The sequence below is a fragment of the Apium graveolens genome, chromosome 8 (genome assembly GCF_009905375.1).
Source record: "Apium graveolens cultivar Ventura chromosome 8, ASM990537v1, whole genome shotgun sequence".
NCBI lineage: Eukaryota > Viridiplantae > Streptophyta > Magnoliopsida > Apiales > Apiaceae > Apium > Apium graveolens.
The window spans coordinates 192,341,268-192,363,188 of record NC_133654.1 but is presented as its reverse complement, the minus strand read 5'-3'; positions in this window follow the sequence as shown (position 1 = coordinate 192,363,188).

The following is a 21,921-nucleotide window of genomic DNA, read 5'->3' as shown; positions in this document are numbered from 1 at the left end:
CAGAGGCAAGGCTCTTGTCACAAAGCAGAAAAGTTGGACAGACACTTCAGACTTTGAAAGTGAGGAGAACTATGCATTGATGGCAAATGCTGATAAAGAAAGTGCTGAGAGCAGTTCTGAAGCTGCTGAAATAAAGGTACCTCAGACTACTTATGCTTTTCATACTGATGATATTAATGAGTTGAGAAGATATCTTAAAACCATGTTTGTTAGTTATAGAGATCAAACCTTAACATGTGAAAGATTAACTTCTGAAAATCTTGCTTTTAAGAAAAGAAATGATTTCTTAGAAAAAGAGTTAGTTATATTCCATCAAACTCAGAAGGATAGAGATGATGCTTTTTATGTTAGGGATGAAGTGCTAAAAATGAATGAATCTCTAAAAACTGAGTTAGAAAAGGAAAGAGAGATAATCAGGACTTGGACTAACTCTGGCAGAACAACTCAAAATTTGCTAAGTAGTGAAAATTGGAAAGAGTGCTTAGGTTATGGAGAGAATAAGAATGACAAAGGAACTAAAGAAATTAAGCCTGTTGTTAAGCAAAAGCCAAAGTTAAAACCTGTTAAGTTTGTAACTGTAAAGTCTGATAATGAGAAATCAGAAGTTAAAGAGGAATTAACTTCTGACAAACTAAAATAGGAAAAGACAGCTGAAGTAAACATAGGCTTAATGACAAAGAAGCAGCTTAAGCATAAGCTGAAAGATGTCAAGAATGCAAATAAGGTAAAATCACCTAGGAAAAATAGGAATGGAAAAGAAGGTGTGAATAAAAGCAATGATTATAAACCTGTTCCTGATGCTCCTAGGAAAACATGTCATAACTGTGGAAGTTCTAACCATCTGGCTTCTTTTTGCAGGAAAAATAAGAATATTAACTCCTTACCTTCAAAATCAGGAGTTAAGAGTCAGTCAGTTAGATACAAACCACAAAATCCTTGTTTTCATTGTGGTAGTTTATGGCATTCCATTTATACTTGTAAGGAATATCATAGTTTGTACTATGATTATTATCAAATAAAACCTTCTTTGAAGAAAGTTTCCATTGTTCCTTCTAGTGTAAATTCTGATTCAAAGTCTGATAATGTAAATTCTGATAAGAAAAATGTTAACATAAACTCTGATGCTAAATCCGCTGCAAATGTTAACAAACTTAATAAGGCCAAAGGATCCAAGCAAGTCCGGGTCCTTAAAACTAATAATTAGTGGTCTTTGTGATTGCAGGGCAACAGGAAAAATATTCTAGTTATGGACAGTGGATGTTCAGGTCATATGACTGGAAATAAGGCCCTGCTATCAGACTTTGTGGAGAAAGTTGGCCCAAGTGTTTCTTATGGAGATGGCAACATTGGAAAAACATTGGGATATGGCAATATCAATCTTGGGAATGTCATCATTAAAGAAGTAGCTCTGGTCTCAGGACTTAAACACAACCTACTGAGTATAAGTCAAATCTGTGACAGAGGTTATCATGTTGATTTCTTTGAAGAACACTATGAAGTTGTGAGTAAATCTAAAGGCAAAGTTGTTCTGAAAGGATACAGACGTGGTAACATTTATGAAGCTAAGCTTTCAACAAGTACTGATGGCTCTGCAATCTGTCTGTTAAGTAGAGCATCAATTGAAGAAAGCTGGAATTGGCATAAGAAACTCTCTCATTTAAATTTCAACAATATAAATGAACTTGTCAAGAAAGATCTTGTGAGAGGATTGCCAAACACAGTATTTGCTCCTGATGGTCTTTGTGATTCATGTCAGAAAGCCAAACAAAGAAAATCTTCATTCAAGATCAAGATTGAATCATCAATTCTTGAGCCTTATCATCTCATACATGTTGATCTATTTGGTCCAGTAAATGTCATGTGTATTGCAAAGAAGAAGTATGCGTTGGTCATAGTGGATGAGTTCACCAGATACACATGGGTGTATTTCTTGTACACAAAAAATGAAACTGCATCTATCTTGATTGATCATGTCAAACAGCTGGATAAAATGGTCAAAGATTCTGTGAAAATTTTAAGGAGTGATAATGGCACTGAGTTCAAGAATTTGATAATGGAAGAGTTCTGCAAAAACCATGGAATAAAGCAGGAATTTTCTGCTCCTGGAACTCCACAGCAAAATGGAGTTGTTGAAAGGAAGAATAGAACTCTCGTTGAAGCTGCACGTACAATGCTTGAAGAAGCAAAGCTTCCAACCTATTTCTGGGCTGAAGCTGTGCAGACTGCTTGTTTTACTCAAAATGCAACACTCATTAACAAGCATGGAAAAACACCATATGAGATGGTGAAGAAAAAGAAGCCAAATCTGAAATATTTTCATGTATTTGGATGCAAGTGTTTTGTTCTCAAGACTCATCCTGAACAGCCATCAAAGTTTGATCTAAAAGCTGATGAAGGAATCTTTGTTGGATATCCACTTTCCACAAAAGCCTTCAGAGTCTATAATTTGAGAACAAAAGTGGTCATGGAATCTATCAATGTCTCTTTTGATGACAAGAAGATCACTGGTCTTAAAGATTTCGTTGACCATGATCAGCTGAGATTTGAAAATGAAGACTCGAATTCTGATACTGAAGAATCCAACTCAGAAAGCATAGTTTCAGGGGGAGCATCAGAAAATGAAAATGAAGATAGCATGGATCATGGGGGAGCATCCAGTTCTAGAGAAAACCTTCCATCTGCAAGGAAGTGGACAAAATCACATACACCTGATTTGATAATTGGAAATCCTGATGCAGGTGTCAGAACTAGAACAGGTACTTCAAATGAGTGTCTTTACAATTCTTTTCTCTCTCAGACTGAGCCAAAGAAAGTGGAAGAAGCTCTTCAAGATGCTGATTGGGTGCAAGTAATGCAGGAAGAGTTGAATGAATTTGAAAGAAACAAAGTCTGGACCCTAGTACCAAGACCAAAGAATAGATCTGTTGTTGGTACAAAGTGGGTATTCAGAAACAAAACTGACAGTGATGGCATAATTACAAGGAATAAGGCAAGGCTGGTTGTAAAAGGATATTCTCAACAGGAGGGAATTGATTATGATGAAACATTTGCACCATTTGTTAGGTTAGAAGCCATAAGGATATTTTTGGCTTATGCTGCTCACAAAAAGTTTACTGTCTTTCAAATGGATGTGAAAAGTGCTTTTCTCAATGGAGAATTGGAGGAAGAGGTATATGTTGAACAACCTCCAGGTTTTGTAGATACCAAACATCCAGATTATGTCTACAAACTTGACAAAGCACTTTATGGACTTAAGCAAGCTCCTAGAGCATGGTATGAGACTTTAGCTCAGTTTCTTCTGGAAAGTGGATTCAACAGAGGGACAATAGACAAAACACTGTTCTACCTCAACCATGGAAAGGACTTACTTCTGGTCCAGATTTATGTTGATGATATCATTTTTGGATCTACAAATGACAAACTTTGCAAGAAGTTTGCCAAACTTATGCAGTCAAGATATCAGATGAGTAAGATGGGGGAACTTAGCTATTTTCTGGGCCTTCAAGTCAAGCAGAATGAGGAAGGCACTTTTATTTGTCAAACCAAGTACACCAGAAACTTGCTAAAGAAATTTGGAATGCAAGATTGTTCAAGTGCATCCACTCCAATGGCCACTGCAACAAAACTGGATAAGGATACCGGTAAATCAGTAGATATTACTGACTACAGAGGTATGATTGGCTCTCTACTCTATCTAACTGCTAGTAGACCTGATATCATGTATGCTACCTGTCTTTGTGCAAGATTTCAAGCAGATCCAAGAGAACCTCACTTAACAGCTGTAAAAAGAATCTTTAAGTATCTTAAAGGAACAGCTGCTCTGGGATTATGGTATCCTAGAGAATCAGATTTTAAACTAATAGGTTACTCAGATGCAGATTTTGCAGGTTGCAAAATTGACAGGAAAAGCACAAGTGGAAGCTGCCAATTTCTTGGAGGCAGATTGGTTTCTTGGTACAGCAAGAAACAAAAGTCAATTTCCACATCAACTGCAGAAGCAGAGTATATTGCTGCAGGAAGCTGTTGTGCACAGATTCTTTGGATGAAGAATCAGTTACTAGATTATGGGTTAACATATTTCAAAATCCCTATTTACTGTGATAATCAAAGTGCTATTGCTATGACAGGTAATCCAGTTCAGCACTCAATGACAAAGCACATCAGCATCAGGTACCACTTCATCAGGGAACATGTGGATGAAGGTACAGTGGAATTGCATTTTGTTCCCACAGATCAACAGTTGGCAGATATCTTCACAAAACCATTATGTGAAGCTACTTTTACAAGATTGGTAAATGAACTTGGAATGGTTTCAGGTTCCTTCTCTAAATCTGCTTAGACTTGTTCTGTGTTATCAGACTTTATGCTCAGTATTTACAGAATTCATCTCATTATGTATTCTGTGCTTAATTGATAAATGTCTTTAAGTACTGACTGTTGTCTGATATATGTTTCTAAACTCTGATAAGTGATATGTCTGTTCTAGTACCTATTCAATCCTATGAGGATAACTGTGCTAGATACTGACCTAGTAGTCTTTAATAAACAAATGATTCCATGGAAGAAGTAATTATTTCAGTGGAAAACTTATGACACTAGCAAATTCTGATAACTGAGCTTAGTTAAGTTCACTTTGTATATCTTATTACTAAGTCACAAATTAGAATAATGCTACTCATCTGTTAAGTTCTGATACTAGTAAAACTGCTGAATGTACTAAGTGCTGATAGACCTCTCCTATCAAAAGCAAAAGCAAAAAGATCAAAGATTAAAATCAGGTACTCCTTTGAGATCTAGAGTAAAAATGTGGAAGGGACGACCCAAGTGCATTGCTGGTATTAAGTAAATATGCATCAGAAAAGCAAAATATTTTCTTGGTGACTTTTCACACTCTATGATTACTGGAGAAATACTCTGAAAATAGCATAAATTCTGATAAACAGTTGTGAATCACTTACACTGAGAAGCCACTATAAAATAGAATTTCAAAAGATGCATAAAATTAGCACAAAATAGTTGAGGTGGACTCAAGCATAAACTCATTCTTCAGTCGGTTTCAGGACAATGACAGATCTTTAGCAAAATTTTAGTTATGCCTTATTTCTAAGATGTACTGCAGTGAATCAGACTTTACTCTTTGTCTGTTTTTAGCTTAATGCACACACTAATCACTCCATCTGAATGATGAAAATTTCTGTGGTGGTCTATGTTATTTTAGATAAAACAGTCAATGTGTCATTATTGCACAAATTCTGAGGACAAGTTCTAAGTTACACGTTCTGATGATTAAGTACTGACGTCCATAACTCAGAACTTGTATGAGTATTTACTAAAATAGGCATTCCTTTTTCGAGTTAAGAAATTATGTTCTGATGACTGTTAAGTTCTGGTATAGGTCTAAGTTCTGATTTCTCAGTCTAATCCTTTACTTGGCTTATCTTTGAATAAAATTTGATAACAGTCTCAGTTTGTACTCGAATATGTTGAAGTGGAAGATTAATCGTCACTGTGATTAGGATTAATGGTATTTGTACTTGAACAGACCACTGTTTCTTGTGTTTTGTGCGATCTAGACCATGCTTCCTCTTTCCAATGACTGTTATTCTTTTTCAAAGTCTAGGGAGACGAGGTAGAATTAATTCTACCTGTCAGCATTAAATATCTTTGCTTCTCTTGGCATTCTCTTGCCTATATAAGCAACCACTTCACATCAGTCTTTCCATCACATTCTTCTCACACACTTATCCTCCTTCTTCTATCAAAAACATAATGGTTCGATACAACATGTTTTTGAACAACCAAACCTTCACAATGGAGCTAAGTTGTGTCGATTGGCAGCAGGAGTGGCATGTAACAGCCATTCCTGAGGAGATCTGGGATTCTGTCCCACAGGAGGTGCTGACTCACCTTCTATTCTTCTATATGGATTACCATCGCTATCTGGAGCGATTGGAGGAGGAAAGGCGGGAAGCTATCCGTCAGCAAGAGCGAATCATACGACTCGCCATCTTGTTCATCGAAGATAGGAAGAGGAAGATGACTTAATCTTGTCTTCTTCCTGTTCTTCTTCATCCTCAGCTTTGTCAGGCTTCTTAGCTAGGACTAAAGCTGTTGACGTTAGGATTAGAAGCTTAGGGAAAATCTTGTATAAGTACTGATGTCATTTCCATTTCATAAATGTATTGACTTGATATATTAATGAAAATTGTTTTTACTTCAAGATTTTGTCTCTGAGTTATTTTATCTTGTGTTGATAAATCCTGATTGATATTCTGATGACCATTTAAATTGTTCTTTTATTTAAGTTCTGATTCTCTGTCAGCACTTATTCATCGAAATTATCTCGGTCATTTTTAACATGATTTATTTGCAGAATATTAATGTTGCAGTGAAAAATAATTCAATCAGTGCTAACGGTTTAAATTTTGAATTAAAACTATTTCTCTTGATTAAAGGAACGGTTTTTCCTTGAAACAAGGCAACTGGATATTATATCAAACACCTATCAGGCATACTTAATTCTCAATTTTTTCATGGCACCAAAGGATTTAATCATTGATGGAGCAAAGTTTGTTCCAAACAACTATGCTGCAATTCTTGATCATGCTGAAGCTCCATCTGAATTGCACTTTGTGCAAGATCTTCTTGCACATAGTGAGGTTGGGTACGCCTTAACTCAGCCTGAATTATTTTCAAGTCAACAAGTTCTGAGGTTCTGGAGGACTGGCATTTTTGATGATGGTGGTAACCGTGGAACTCCCAGTATTATCTTCCAAGTCGGTGATTCATCTTTTGTAGTCACTCCTGGTACAGTACGCAGGGCTTTACATCTTCCCGAGGATTGTACTTTCTCAGTTCCAGAGGACTCAGCCCTTCGGGAGTTAATGGCTGAATTGGGATATGAAAAGAGTCTGACGAAACTTGGACAGTTGAAACGGGCTAATATCAGAAGAGAATGGAGTTTCTTCTTTGATTGCATCACCAAAGCTTTTGGGAACAAATGTTCAAATTTTGATGCTATCCCAATTCTGAGTCAGCACATAGGGTATGCTATTATCCATCAAACTCATTTTGACTTTGCAACTGGAATAATTAGTTTTATTGGGGATAGGATGACAGAGGATCGAGATGTTGTTTATTTTGCTCGATTCTGTCAACTTATTTATACGTATTGTACTGCTGAACCCCAGTTAGTCAGCACTCAAACCCCACCTTTTAAGGTTGCAAAAAGGTACTTTAACGACCTGATAAATGCTGATACAAAGAAATCAATGGTGAGACAATTACAGATTCCTCAGTCTGTGAAACAGATTCTGGTAAATGCTGATCCTGCTACTTACAAATCTGTTTACTCAAATGTTCAACCAACTCACCATAACCAAAATCCATCAACCTCAGTACCTACCTCTCATTCTACTTAACCTACCCTCAAAACTTATCTCAAATCCTATCTCTCCACTTCACAGACTGCTCAACCTTCTTCTTCCGCACCTACTGTGAAGCCTACATCCTCTAAGCCAAAGAGAACAAAGACTGTTCCTCAAACACCTCAAAAGAGGAGGAGATTTACTTTGAGAGATGAATCAGATTCTGAGGAACAAATTCCTTCTTCAGAACCTATGGTGGTTGAAGCTGAGAACGCAACTTCTCAGAAGGATTCTGCAATTGGGGGTTCTAGGCTTCTCAAGAGGCTTAGACGCATGATAGTTTCTGAAACTCCCAAGGAATCCAAATCAACAAGGAAGTACAAGAAACAGAGGGCACAAAGGCCAGTTTCAGATGATGAGGAGGAAGCAGCTAAGGAAGGGGATCAGGAATCTCTGTTCTCACAAGACAAGGAATTTGCTCCAGTCACTTCTTCTCCATCAACTCCATCTCAGGAAGCTGTATCTGACAAGGCTAACTCACCATCTGTGTCTCTTGTTGATCCAGGCACAAGTGCTGAAATTGATATTCAGAACCTGGTTGTGCCTGAAATACTTTTCTTAGAAGCTCCAACAGCAAATAATACTTCTACAACACCTCTTATTGATGCTGTTCAAACTCCAGAGTTATCAACAACACCTTCTCTGCATCAAGATGCTGATGATCAGATTTTAGGTGAGCATCAGGATATGGCTGTTGATCAGAACTTAGTATCAGATCAGCAATTAGAGGATGCTGAAGCCTCCATTGCTACTCACACTGTTGTCTTATCAGAAGATACTGATTCTTTAAGTTCTGATGCTGCAAATGTTGGAGATACTGGTGAAGCTGCTACAACTGTAGATGCTGATGAAGCAGGTCCTTCAGGACATACTCCTACACCGACTCTTCCTAAGTCTGAACTGGTAAAGGAGTTTGTTATCAGGGATGCACCAGTACCTTGGAGTGAAACTCCTGCAGGTTAGGAGTGGACTAAGGAATGGAACTCAGTTTCATGTGTTCCAAATGCTTTACATCTTGCTGAGCACTTGACTAAAGCTGATGAAATGTTAAATTCTGATGATTTTAAAACCCAGCTTAGAGTCACTGCATTGAGTACTAAACATCTACAAGGTCTTCATTCTAATACTCATGCAGAGCTACACAAGATTCAGGAGAACTTTATCAAACAGGAACAAGTTTGGAAAATTGATAAGAAAAAGTTCTTCCAACCTACCATTGACATGGTTGCTTATATTGAGAAAACTCAAGAGAAATAACAAGCTCAGATTGATCAAATTCTGATAAATCAAGCTTCTCAGCAATCACAACTTACTGAAATCCAGACCTCAGTGGAACTACTTATCTCTCTTTTATTACCTGCTGATGCCAAAAAGGGGGAGAAGGTAATTAAGTCCAAATGCAAAACCAACAAGACACTGCAAGGAAAGGATGATGGAAAAGATGACCAAGGAACCTCTGGAATGGGTAGTGGTCATAGTCAAGGTAGAAGGTTTACATCAAGACAAGCTAGTCACAGAACAAGTTCTGATACTGGGAAAAGAATAAGTTCTGCTGCTGGTAAAAGGATAAGTTCTGATGAACTTCTAGATCTTGATGAGGAAATGTCAAGACAGTTATTTCTTCAAGAAAATCCAGGGATGGACTTGGAAAGTTTAAAGGAAGAAGAAGCCAGACTTAAATCAGAGAAAGTCACATCTAAATCTGAAGCTTCTGGTAAAAAGTTACTTCCAAAACCTAAAGGCATTGTGATCAAAGAAAGGATACATACTGAAGCAACTTTGGCTAGATCACAACCACAGATAGATCCAAGATCCAAGGGTAAAGAAAAGGTTGGTGAACCTATCAAGCCTTATGTACCTCCTGAGGAAGAAGAAATTACTGATTGAAAAGATGATCTTGCTCTGACTACAAGAAAAGTTCTTAAAACAACCTCTGACATGGCTCAAGTTGTTCAGAGTCAAGAAATTGTAAGTTCTGATATTCAGAAGAAGCAAGTAACCTCTGACAGTACTCAAGTTAACTTGATATCAGAAAATAGATCTAAAACACTCCTACCAGGATTTACTAAAGCAAAACAGACTCAATCTTTGAAGACTACTGCAAGTAGTTTTGAAGCAAGAGTAGTTACTGGAAAGGAAGCTAGAGATAAAACTGGATTGAGAAGTGCTGATGAAAGAAGAGTACACAACACTACCAATGATCCAACTTCCTTGAGTGAACCAGGTATTGGAGCAACTCCTGAGAGATTGAATCAACTGGAATCTGTACAGATGGTTTACCATACCTACTTGAAAGAATACATCATGTTGTATTTCATGACAGATGGTAGGGTTTATCATATAAGACAAAATGCCATTCCTTTGAAGTATTTTGAAGAATTGGAGTATGTACTTTTCTTACTTCAAGTGGATGACAGAATAACAGAGACTGCTGCAAACTACTTAAAAGAACAGATTCAGAGACAGAAAAGGCTTTATTTTGTTAAGTCTGACAACATATATGTTCCAAAGTACAGAGATCACAATGGTGATATTGTTGATATGAAGCCTAATACTGTACAGATCAGAACGTATCTTGGTATTAAGGGACTTGAATTCAATCTTGAATCTGATAAAGCTTATGTCATAAGACTAGATCAGGAGTTAAGAAAAGCAAAGATTAATGATCTCAGAGCTGCAATCTTTCAAACTGGTGAAGATACTGCAGAGCTTAAAGGTGTTAAAAGGAGAATGATTGATGAACTAAGATATGCTGAGAAATGTTTGTTGAAGAACTATCTCAGAACAACTCCTGACATCAGAGAGATCAGAAAATGAAGAAGCCAAGTCGAAGATCTACAACTGCTTAAATTATGATATTTATACAGATTGAAGTTGTTATTAGAAGTTGAAATTGGTAAAAACTTTAAGGACTGTAAGTTGTAGTTATCTAGTCTATTTCTCATGCATTTGTACTTAATGTTTTTGACATCATCAAATATCTGTTAAACTTGTATATTTTGTTAATTTACAAGTTAGGGGAGATTGTTAGATATATTTGATAATGTCATGGCTAATATGTTTTATGTTTAGCTTTCAGATCTTACGTGAACAGGTTAAATCAGTACTTAACTGTTGATCAGTACTTATACTGGAAGTCAGGACTTAAGGATATCAGTACTTATATTATCAGGAGATAATCATCAGAAGATAGATATCAGAACTTAAGTGCTAAAGGACAATCAGATAAGGACAGTAGCTGATTAAAGAAAAGAAGATCGAGATAAACATAAGAAGAGATATGCATGAAAAAGGAATTCCGTGAAGAATGGAATACTTGGAAGAAAAGATATCTGATTGATATATTTTAGGAAGCAGAATTATATTCCATATCAATTAGCGATTATCTTGTAACTGTGTAGTATATAAACACATGCATAGGGTTTACACTATAAGTGTTATCATTATCGAAGTTATTATTCTTTATAATCCTTGCAGCTCTCGTGATATTTGTTCATCACTGAGAGGTAACAGTTCCATGCTGTAACAGAGTTTATTGTTTCAATAAAGTTTGTTTTCTGTTACTTAAGATCTTAATGTTCGATTTGAGTGTACTATACACTGTATTCACCCCCTCTACAGTGTGTGTGTGACCTAACATTGGTCTCAATAGCTAATGAACATGGTTTTCAGATATCTTCTCAACTCATTAATATCATCAGTATGAAAGGCATAAGTAGTTTGAGGTACCTTTAACTCAGCAGCTTCAGTACTGCTTTCAGCATTTGCCATATCAGCATTTGCCATCAAGGCATAGTTCTCTTCACTTTCAGAATCTGAGGTGTCTGTCCAGTTTTTTTCCTTTGTGACAAGATTCTTGCCTTTATCACTCTTTACTTTCTTGCAATCAGGAGATATGTGGCCTTTCTCACCACAATTGTAACATTTGGCATTTCTATAATCTCCTCTGTCAGACTTTCCTCCTTTGCCTTCAGATTTTCTGAAATTCTTCGTATCAGAACTTGCACCTCTCCTGGAAAACTTCTTTCCCTTCCTAAACTTCCAGTATGCAATCTTCGTGATTCCTTTCACCATAAGAGCACACAGCTTCATCATCTCTTCATCAGCATCCATCTCAGGCCAGCTTTCAGTTTCTGCGTCATCATCACTATCAGAACTTGATGACTCAGTATTAGACTTTGTGAAGAGAGCTTTACCCTTGCCTTTCCTTGAGGTAGCTGCCTTGGGAGATTCTTCTTCAGCCTTAAGAGCAACTGTCCTTGACTTTCCTCCTTACCTCTTGCTTCTTTGTTCCCTCTCAAGTTCATGAGTCTTGAGCATCCCATAAATTTCATCAAGAGTCGTTTCATCAAGATTATAGTTGTCTCTTATAGTTGTTGCCTTCAAATCCCAGCTTTCAGGAAGAGCTAACAGGAATTTAAGGTTTGAATCTTCAAGATCATATTCCTTATCAACCAGTGACAAATCATTCCAGATCTTGACAAATCTGTCATATAAATCAGTCAATGACTCATTTGGCTTTCAGTCAAAGTGTTCATACTCTTGAGTGAGTATTGTCTTCCTGTTCTTCTTGATCGAATCAGTTCCCTGACATCTTATTTCCAAGGCATCCCATATCTCCTTTGCAGTCTTGCAGTTAATTACCCTGTTTGACATTACATTATCAATGGCACTATGCAGTAAGTGTCGTACCTTCGCATGCTTAGCAATTGAAGCGATATCTTCAGCAGTGTAATCACTCTTCTCCTTTGTACAGACTTTGCTGCTTTACCTGCAACTGCAACTGCGAGCTTTGTTGGATTGTGAGGTCCTTCCTTGATTCTGTCAAGATATTCTGGATCTGTAGCTTCCAGAAACATAGTCATCCTCACCTTCCATATGGGATATTCAGACGATTTCAATATGGGAACTCTAAAAGTCTCATATCGACTATGGATTTGTGTCTTTGGTGGTTCTTCAATTTTGGTGGGCTTGGTTTGAGTTTCTGCTTCAGACATGATTATTTTTGAATCTTAAACTATTTGTGTGTTAACAGATAGGCTCTGATACCACTTGTTAGGTCACACACACTGTAGGGGGGGTGAATACAGTGTATAGCACAATCAAATCGAATTCTAATAACACAAGTAACAGAAAATAGACTTTATTCAAAGCAATAAATTCTGTTACAGTATGGAACTGTCCTCTCTCAGTGATGAACAAATATCACGAGAGCTGCTAGGGTTACAATGAATAATATTCTCGATAACGATAACACTTATAGTGTAATCCCTATGTCTGTGTTTATATATTACACAGTTACAAGATAATCGCTAATTGATATGAAATATAATTCTGCTTCCTAAAATATATCAATCAGATATCTTTTCTTCCAAGTATTCTATTCTTCATAGAATTCCTTCTTCATGCATATCTCTTCTTACGTTTGTCTTGATCTTCTTTTCCTTTCAATCAGCCGCCTTCCTTATCTGAACGTTTCCTTTAAGTCCTGATATTATCTTCTGATAAATATATCCTGAACCTTAAGTACTGATAACTTAAGTTCTGACTTCAGTATACGTGCTGATTTTAGTTAAGTACTGATTTGTCCTGTTTAAGTAAGATCTGAAAACTAAACATAAATCATATTAGTCATGACATTATCAAATATATCTAACAATTACTAAGTCAAAAACTAGAATGATGTTTCTTATCTGTTAAGTTCTGATGTTTGTAAATCTTATGGATGTACTAAGTGCTGATAAGCCTCACTTATCAAAAGAAAAAGAAAAAGAAAAGAAATAAATATCAGGTACTCCTTTGAGATCTAGAGAAAAATGTATATGGAAGGGAAGACCCAAGTGCATTGCTGGTATTAAGTAATATGCATTAGAAAAGCAAAATAAAATTTTCTTGGTGACTTTTCACATTCTCTTATTACTGGAGTAATACTTTGACAATAACATAAATTCTGATAAGCAGTCGTGACTCACTTACACTGAGAAGCCACTGTAAAAAAAAAATTCAAAAGATGCATAAAATGAGCACAAAACAGTTGAGGTGGACTCATGCATGAACTCATTCTATAGTAGGCTTCAGACAAATGATAGATATTGAGCAAAGTTATTAGTTATCCCTTATTTCTAAGATGTACTGAAGTGAATCAGACTTTACTCTTTGTCTGATATTTAGCTTAATGCACCCACTTACACTCCATATGAATGATGAAAATTACTGTGGTGATCAATGTTATTTTAGATGAACAGTCTAAGTGTCAGTTGCATAAATTCTGAGGACAAGTTCTGATGGAAGTTCTGATAATTAAGTTCTGACGGTTTTCTTTACAGACATTTTCTCAAACACCTTTCAGGCACTCTAACTTGTCACTTATTTCTGATGGCGCCCAAGGATTTAATTGTTGATGGAGCCAAGTTTGTACCACATAACTATGCTTCAATCTTGAATAAGGCTGAAGCTCCATCAGATCTGCACTTTGTGCAAGATTTATTAGCCAATAGTGAGATTGGGTATGCTTTGACCCAACCTCAAACTATTTCAAACAAACAAGTGCTGATATTTTGGCGAACTGGGCTTTTTGATAATGGTGGTGCTGCTGGTTCACCAAGCATAATTTTCACATCAGGAGATGTCGAGCATGTGGTTACTCCAGGAGCAGTTCGTAAAGCTCTCCACTTATGTAACACCCCCAAATCCGGGGTTAGGAATCTGGGTCGTCACATATCCATCCAATCTTTTGTCACATGTGTTAATCCCCATGATCCAACAAAACCACATCATAGACCCCAATCCTTCACACATACAAGTTATAATTATAGAAACAATACATAACCAATAATATTTGTTATTATACATCAAATACACTTTCCAGGATCTCACACTATTACTCATAACCTCTACATGAAGTTATGAATATTTCTAACTCGAACAACATCCTATCTGCATACTCTGGTCCACCTGAGCAAAGCTGTAATGAGTTTGTGGGCAATCTACGTATTCTCCACGCAATTGCCTTCTCTCCAGCATACTTGCTATCTGTTGTGATATAATATATAAAAGCAAGAGTGAGCACTATGGCTCAACAAGGTACATATATATTTATATGTATACATATATATATATAACAATAAATGTACTTCATATTTATCAAAGATTTCTGAAAACATATATGCTTGTTAAGCTTGTAATATTCTCAAAATCAACTGTAACATCATATCCACTTTATACTTGTATTCATCTCTTTTTCAAACTTCAAGATTTTACTCGAACCAGAATTATAAACTGGATTTGATATTCACATCATGTATCTCATGATTTAAAACTCAGCCTTATCGGCCTTCTGTTGTAGATTGCACAATAATTTTCCAAAATGGAAGAAAGGGACTATACTGGAATAAACCACGTACCGGTGATCAGCCGAATACGAAATTTTCTCTACTAGTAGAAGGAATACAAACCTAGCCGCCTTTGGGCTTATCAAGACTTTACACGATGGTTGCCCATTTCCGTGCAAGTCCGAAGGTCAATGGTCACAGAGACCATATAACTGTATAATGCGCCACTTCGCGCTTGGTCACTACCCGATACCTCTCCGTGCCGGACAAGCCACATTCCAGTCCCAAAACAATTATATTATTTACACAAAATCCTTTATCGAAGGAATAGATCGTTCTGAGTTGACCTTTAAATAAGATGATTTATTCATCACTTTTAATTCAATTGATCCTTGGGAGTTGTCGGAGTTTTGAATTTAAAATCATTTTCAAACCCTTAACTATAGTAAAGTTTTACATATATTGTTCACTTGTTTTTCATTGAGCGAGGAAGCAAAACCCTTATGCTCCTAGACTAAGTTCCCTAAGATTTTGATAAGTTTCAGATGATTGATCTCTTCTGAGAAATTTTGAATCATTTAGAAAGTATCCTTGGAAACTATGTCTATTTTTAAATGATTTTTAGAGGTACGGAATATTAAATATTTACGGTCTCATAATATTTTTAAGAAGGGTTCAATGAACTGATAAAACCTTAAGTACAAAATGTTTCTCAATAAGGTTCAATGAATTGATAAAAATCTTAATTAAATACTTAAGACATGAATTGACATCTTATAATTATCCTTCGAATGGTTACATGCGTTTTAGATAGAGTGAATTGATTTAAAAACTTTTCTATATCTCTTTAAGTATTTTCCGGATATTTTAGTAACTCTTTAGGTATTACTTATAAATAAATAATCAAATAGGATATCCCTTGAGTGAATATTCGATTATCTCTTATAGTTATAAATCAAATCTCAATCGTTCGCTTAATATGTATGTTACACGAAAGTACTTTGTTTATTGAAATAGAAATCTTCCGCGTCCGGCTCGTTCCGGAATTAAATCGATTTAAAATATCTCCGACTCCCACTATCTTGTATTATAATAAAATTACGTTTCAATTTCTCATACTCGAATAAAACGAAGTTTGTTTTCGTAAACAATCGCATAGTTTGAATGTATTGATATCACAGACTAGCATATATCTTCAAATTGTAAATCATGGCATCAATATCACAACAGTATATATAGCATGGATAATTTGTGATAGGGTTTCGTAAACTTGCCTGATGTCCAAGCTCTACCTTGATGCAAGTATCCCTCTCGGTCCTGGAACCTCTACCAAGACATAATATAACCTCGTTTGTCAGGTTAACCAATTATCGACTTATTCTAAGTAGACTCACTCTACCCGATTTTCACTCTCTCGGGTTCATTTAACTTAAGACATCTCACACCTCGTTACTCTCCATTTAAAATCTCGTTCGACACACCTATGTTTTTTTCTTACAATCCTTAACAACTCTCGTGTTTTGATCATCTCCAAATTATATTATTAACTTGGCCAAAACGGGCGGTCAAAGTAGTACTTCCATAGTTGACTTTTCATTGAATTACTATTACACGACTTGCACGCTAGCATTTTTAATAAATCGAAAAAATTAAGTTCTAAATGCGAAACCACCTCAAGGACTTCTTGAGTGTTTTTTGATAATTATCACAAAAGTTTCAATTTGAAAATATGAATTTAAATAGGTGAAAATATTTCCAAAGTTCAGTCGACTATGGAGTTCTACTATTCGCGCTAGTTTTACTAAAACGCTCATAACACACAAACCGTTAAATCAATCGACACGCCGTCTTCGCGTGCATGATCTAGATAACTTCTACTTTTTAATCAAAAATAAACTCTGTCCTTTTTAGGAAATAAATTTCCCAGATTTAATCAAAACAGGGCAGTACCGCGCATTAGTACCGCGTCGTGAAGCATTACCGCGCGACTTTGGTTCCAACATTTTTATAAAATTGGAAAATTAATATTTTATTGAAATTATTTTTGGGTATTGCTCCTTACTGTAATATCCAGTTACCATGAATTTTCCATAGTCAAATTATAATTTGTAGGGTTATAAAATCATCACACAACTCCACAATCCGTAACTGTGTTCTCACATAAATGCTTTTCACTAAATCGGCCATAACTCCTAAACCGTAAATCGCCTCGCGACGTTCTTTATGTTAGAAAATTAGGATTTTAGAGCTTAATTTAATTATGTTCTTGATATTAATCCTAAAATCTAATGATTGGAAATTGTTCAATGATATTTGAACTTAAATTTTCATGTATGGTTTTAAGAATTTTCTTAATGAAATCCATAGAGAAATAGAGTTGAAACTAGTAGCTTGTAAAAGCTTGAAATGGAGAATGTGTCATTTGTCCCATATTGAAAATAAATAAAGTGAGGATTTTATTTATTTGTGATTTAATTTTTTAATTAGAATTAATTTATCAGTCGGGCTGAGTTATTATCTCTGTTGGGCTTGGTCACTTTGTAAGTGGGCTGAGTCAGATTCAATGAATCTGGACATGTAACTGATAAATAAAGATTCATAATTAAAAACATTAAAACTGATTTAATGTGTGGATTAAATATAAAAGCTATTACATTTTATTTAAATTCAAAATCAGCAGTTTTGATTTATGTATTAAATGAGCAGTTTTGATTTCTGATATTAATGTATATTAGAGTCTATTAATGTCATGGTTGTAAGTTACACTTAGCCTCTACTATAAATAGAGGCCTAAGTTGTTGATGAAACACACCACACAACATTCTCCTCTTTTCTCCCTCTCTGCATTTTCTCTCCCAGAAACACAAGTTCGAAGTGCTGTAGGTTGGTTTTTCCGGCGACTGAGGTGCTGGTCGAGGTGGAGGTTTTGTTGCTACTGTTAACATCAACTCCGAGCTATTTTATCCTGGTGGAGATATTGCACGCATCCCAAACACAGCAGGTAGGAGGCAATATTCTCTTCAAGAGCAGCCAGGACTTCGAGCAAGGCCTGGTGACTCAGCTGTGATCATATTTTCTTGGTTTTTTTATATTTGTGTACCATTATTTTCAGACTCTGTTGAAAGCTATGGTTTCAGGTACATCTTCTTTTCTCTCTTCGTTATTCCAGTTACTGATTTTATTTACTTGCATGCTTTGTTTTGTTGACTGTGGTCTTGGCCTGAACTTGCTAAATTCTTTATACACTTGCCTCTATATTGCAATATTTGTTAGTGAAATTTACAACATTTTTGAAGAGAATATTAGTTATTTAGAATTTAGCATAATGGTTAACGAAAGTGAGGTTATCGTTAGTGGTTGTAGCGGTTCGGGTGCAACTGCTGGGGCCATTGATTGGACCACCTATAGTTTCCCACAAGCTGTTGAACTAACCGATTTACCGGAGAAATTCAACGGTGGCATTGGCTTTTCTCGCTGGCAGAAAAGGATGAAGTTGTGGCTGACTATAAAGGGTCTGTGGCCAGTTGTGGAATATGAGAAACCAGTAGTGGATGAAGAGAAGGCTGACACAGTTAAGGCTTTTGTGAAGTGGGCTGAGAAGGACGGAGTGGCTAGGGCGGCCATTCTGGGGGCACTAACAAACACTTTGTTTGATGTCTATTCTTCTGATGCCTACTCTGCAAAACTCTTATGGGAGAAGCTGGACCAGACACATAATACTGACTCACAAGGTCTAGAAAAGTATTCTGTGGCAAGGTTCCTCGAGTTCAAGCTGGTGGACAATAAGTCCATGACTGAGCAGGTGCATGAGTTCGAGATGATAGTGCATGCTTTGAAGGAGTCTGGAATGAATCTCCCGGAGAAGTTCAAGGTGATGAGTGTGATTGAAAAGCTTCCGAAGTCTTGGGAAGACTTCTCTCTTTCCCTGAAAAGACAGAAAGGAGAGATCACCTGGACCAACCTTATGCTGGACATCTCGGTGCAAGAACAACACAAGTCCAAACAGGGACATGTGATGCCAACTGAACACGGTACCTCGAAGGTAAACATAGCAACTGTAGGACAGAAGAGGAAGGCTTTTGCTAAGAAAGCTAATAGTAATAAACCTAAGAGTGACAAGGACAAGGCGAAGAAACCCAAGGCAAACAAACCATGCTGGTCTTGTGGGCAGGTTGGGCACTGGAGTAAGGACTGCCCTACGAAGAAAGTGAAGAAAACCGAGGTAGCACAAGCAAAGGTTGTGCTTGGAACCACAAGTGGGCTTGTAGTGAACATGGTCGTTGGTGAGGCTACGGCTTCTGAAACCGACGTTGACCGGTATGTATCCTACAACCCTGTGATATTTTCTACCTATTTGTCAAATGAATGGTTGATAGATACTGGAGCTAATGTGCATATTTGTGCTGATATTAGTTTATTTGTATCTTATCAACAGAGTCATAGCTTGACTGTGAAGATGGGGAATGCTAGTGCTGCTCAAGTACATGGAGTTGGAAACGTGGATCTGAAGTTCCCTTCAGGACGTATTCTATCTCTGACGAGAGTGCATCATGTTCCCGACATGCGTAGAAATATAATAAGTGGAAGCTGTTTAGTTTCTAGTGGTTTTGAAATTTCGTTTAAATGTAATAAAGTAGTTCTTATTCACACTGGTACATTCTTTTGCAAGGGTTACTTGTCAAATGGTTTATTTGTTATTAATGCGGATCCCGTTTTGGGAAATTTGAATAATAATGTTATTCCTTCTGTTAACTGTATTGAATCCTCAAATATATGGCATGCTAGACTAGGTCATTTAAACTTTGGTGCTCTTAAGAACATGATGAACTTAGAGTTGATACCAAAACATATCATATAAAAGAATTCTAAATGTCAAGTATGTGTGTCTGCTAAACAAATAAGGAAACCTTTTCATAACGTTGTTAGGGATTCAGACTTGTTAGATTTAGTACACACTGATATTTGTGAATTTGGTGGTGTGTTGACCAAGGACCAGTTTAGATACTTCATTACTTTTATAGATGATAGTGGTAGATACTGTAATGTTTATTTACTTAGACATAAGGATGAAGCACTTAGTAAATTCATTATATATAAAACTGAAGTAGAAAAACAAACTAGTAAGTTACTTAAAAGGTTGAGATCTAATAGAGGTGGTGAGTATAAGAGTAATGCTTTTAATGAATTTTGTGCAAACAATGGTATAGTTTACGAAGTTACTCCACCATACACACCTGAGTCTAATGGGGTTGCTGAGCGAAAGAACAAAACATTTAAAGATATGATTAATAGTATGCTTATTAACTCTGGGTTGCCTAAATACATGTGGGGGGAGGCTCTAAATACGGCTTGCCATATTTTGAATAGAGTCCCTCTGAAACACATAGATATAACACCCTTAGAGTTATGAAAAGGCAGGATGACTAGTCTTAAGTATCTTCGTGTGTGGGGGTGCCTTGCTAAGGTGCTTGTTCCTGAACACAAGAGAAAGAAACTAGGTCCAAAGACTGTTGACTGTATCAGTCTGGGCTATCTTGAAACCACTACAACTATGAGATTTTTAGTGTTAAAATCTGACATAGATGGTATAGTGGCAAACACGATAGTTTAATTTCGAGATGTGACATTCTTTGAGGATGTCTACCCTATGAAGACTGGAATACCTGAAACGACTTCTGAGAAGATCCTACTCACACATCAAGTTCTATTCCTGATCATGTGGAAAATTAGGATTTTAGAGCTTAATTTAATTATGTTCTTGATATTAATCCTAAAATCTAATGATTGGAAATTGTTCAATGATATTTGAACTTAAATTTTCATGTATGGTTTTAAGAATTTTCTTAATGAAATCCATAGAGAAATAAAGTTGAAACTAGTAGCTTGTAAAAGCTTGAAATGGAGAATGTGTCATTTGTCCCACATTGAAAATAAATAAAGTGAGGATTTTATTTATTTGTGATTTAATTTTTTAATTAGAATTAATTTATCAGTCGGGCTGGGTTATTGTCTCTGTTGGGCTTGGTCACTTTGTAAGTGGGCTGAGTCAGATTCAATGAATCTGGACATGTAACTGATAAATAAAGATTCATAATTAAAAACATTAAAACTGATTTAATGTGTGGATTAAATACAAAAGCTGTTACATTTTATTTAAATTCAAAATCAGCAGTTTTGATTTATGTATTAAATGAGCAGTTTTGATTTCTGATATTAATGTATATTAAAGTCTATTAATGTCATGGTTGTAAGTTACACTTAGCCTCTACTATAAATAGAGGCCTAAGTTGTTGATGAAACACACCACACAACATTCTCCTCTTTTCTTCCTCTCTGCATTTTGTCTCCCAGAAACACAAGTTCGAAGTGCTGTAGGTTGGTTTTTCCGGCGACTGAGGTGCTGGTCGAGGTGGAGGTTTAGTTGCTGCTGTTAACATCAACTCCGAGCTGTTTTATCCTGGTGGAGATATTGCACGCATCCCAAACGCAGCAGGCAGGGGGCAATATTCTCTTCAAGAGCAGCCAGGACTTCGAGCAAGGCCTGGTGACTCAGCTGTGATCATATTTTCTTGGTTTTTTTGTATCTGTGTACCATTATTTTCAGACTCTGTTGAAAGCTATGGTTTCGGGTACATCTTCTTTTCTCTCTTCGTTATTTCAGTTACTGATTTTGTTTACTTGCATGCTTTGTTTTGTTGACTGTGGTCTTGGCCTGAACTTGCTAAATTCTTTATACACTTGCCTCTATGTTGCAATATTTGTTAATGAAATTTACAACACTTTATATGTACCAAAACTACAAAACAATATCTAGATTTTCATGTCTAGTGGGTCACACTTTATAGATTATTTCATGGCCTTATTCTCTGCACAAACCAGAACATGTGCAACAAATCCACTACTTAACAACCACAACAAGATCTTGCCATTTCCACTACTTGTAACCAACATCAATACATATAATCTTCAAGATTCACTCATCTACTCATTCTTTACATTATCAGGTGTAACATCCAAGAACCACATCTCATAATCCATAAAACTTAACAAGATTTAAACATAAAAACCTTAAGCATTCACAATCTCTTAAATCTTGAAACCATATAACAATAATCCTTAAAATCCAACCATAAAATCTTTAAGGTTGAAGAGTTATACCTTCT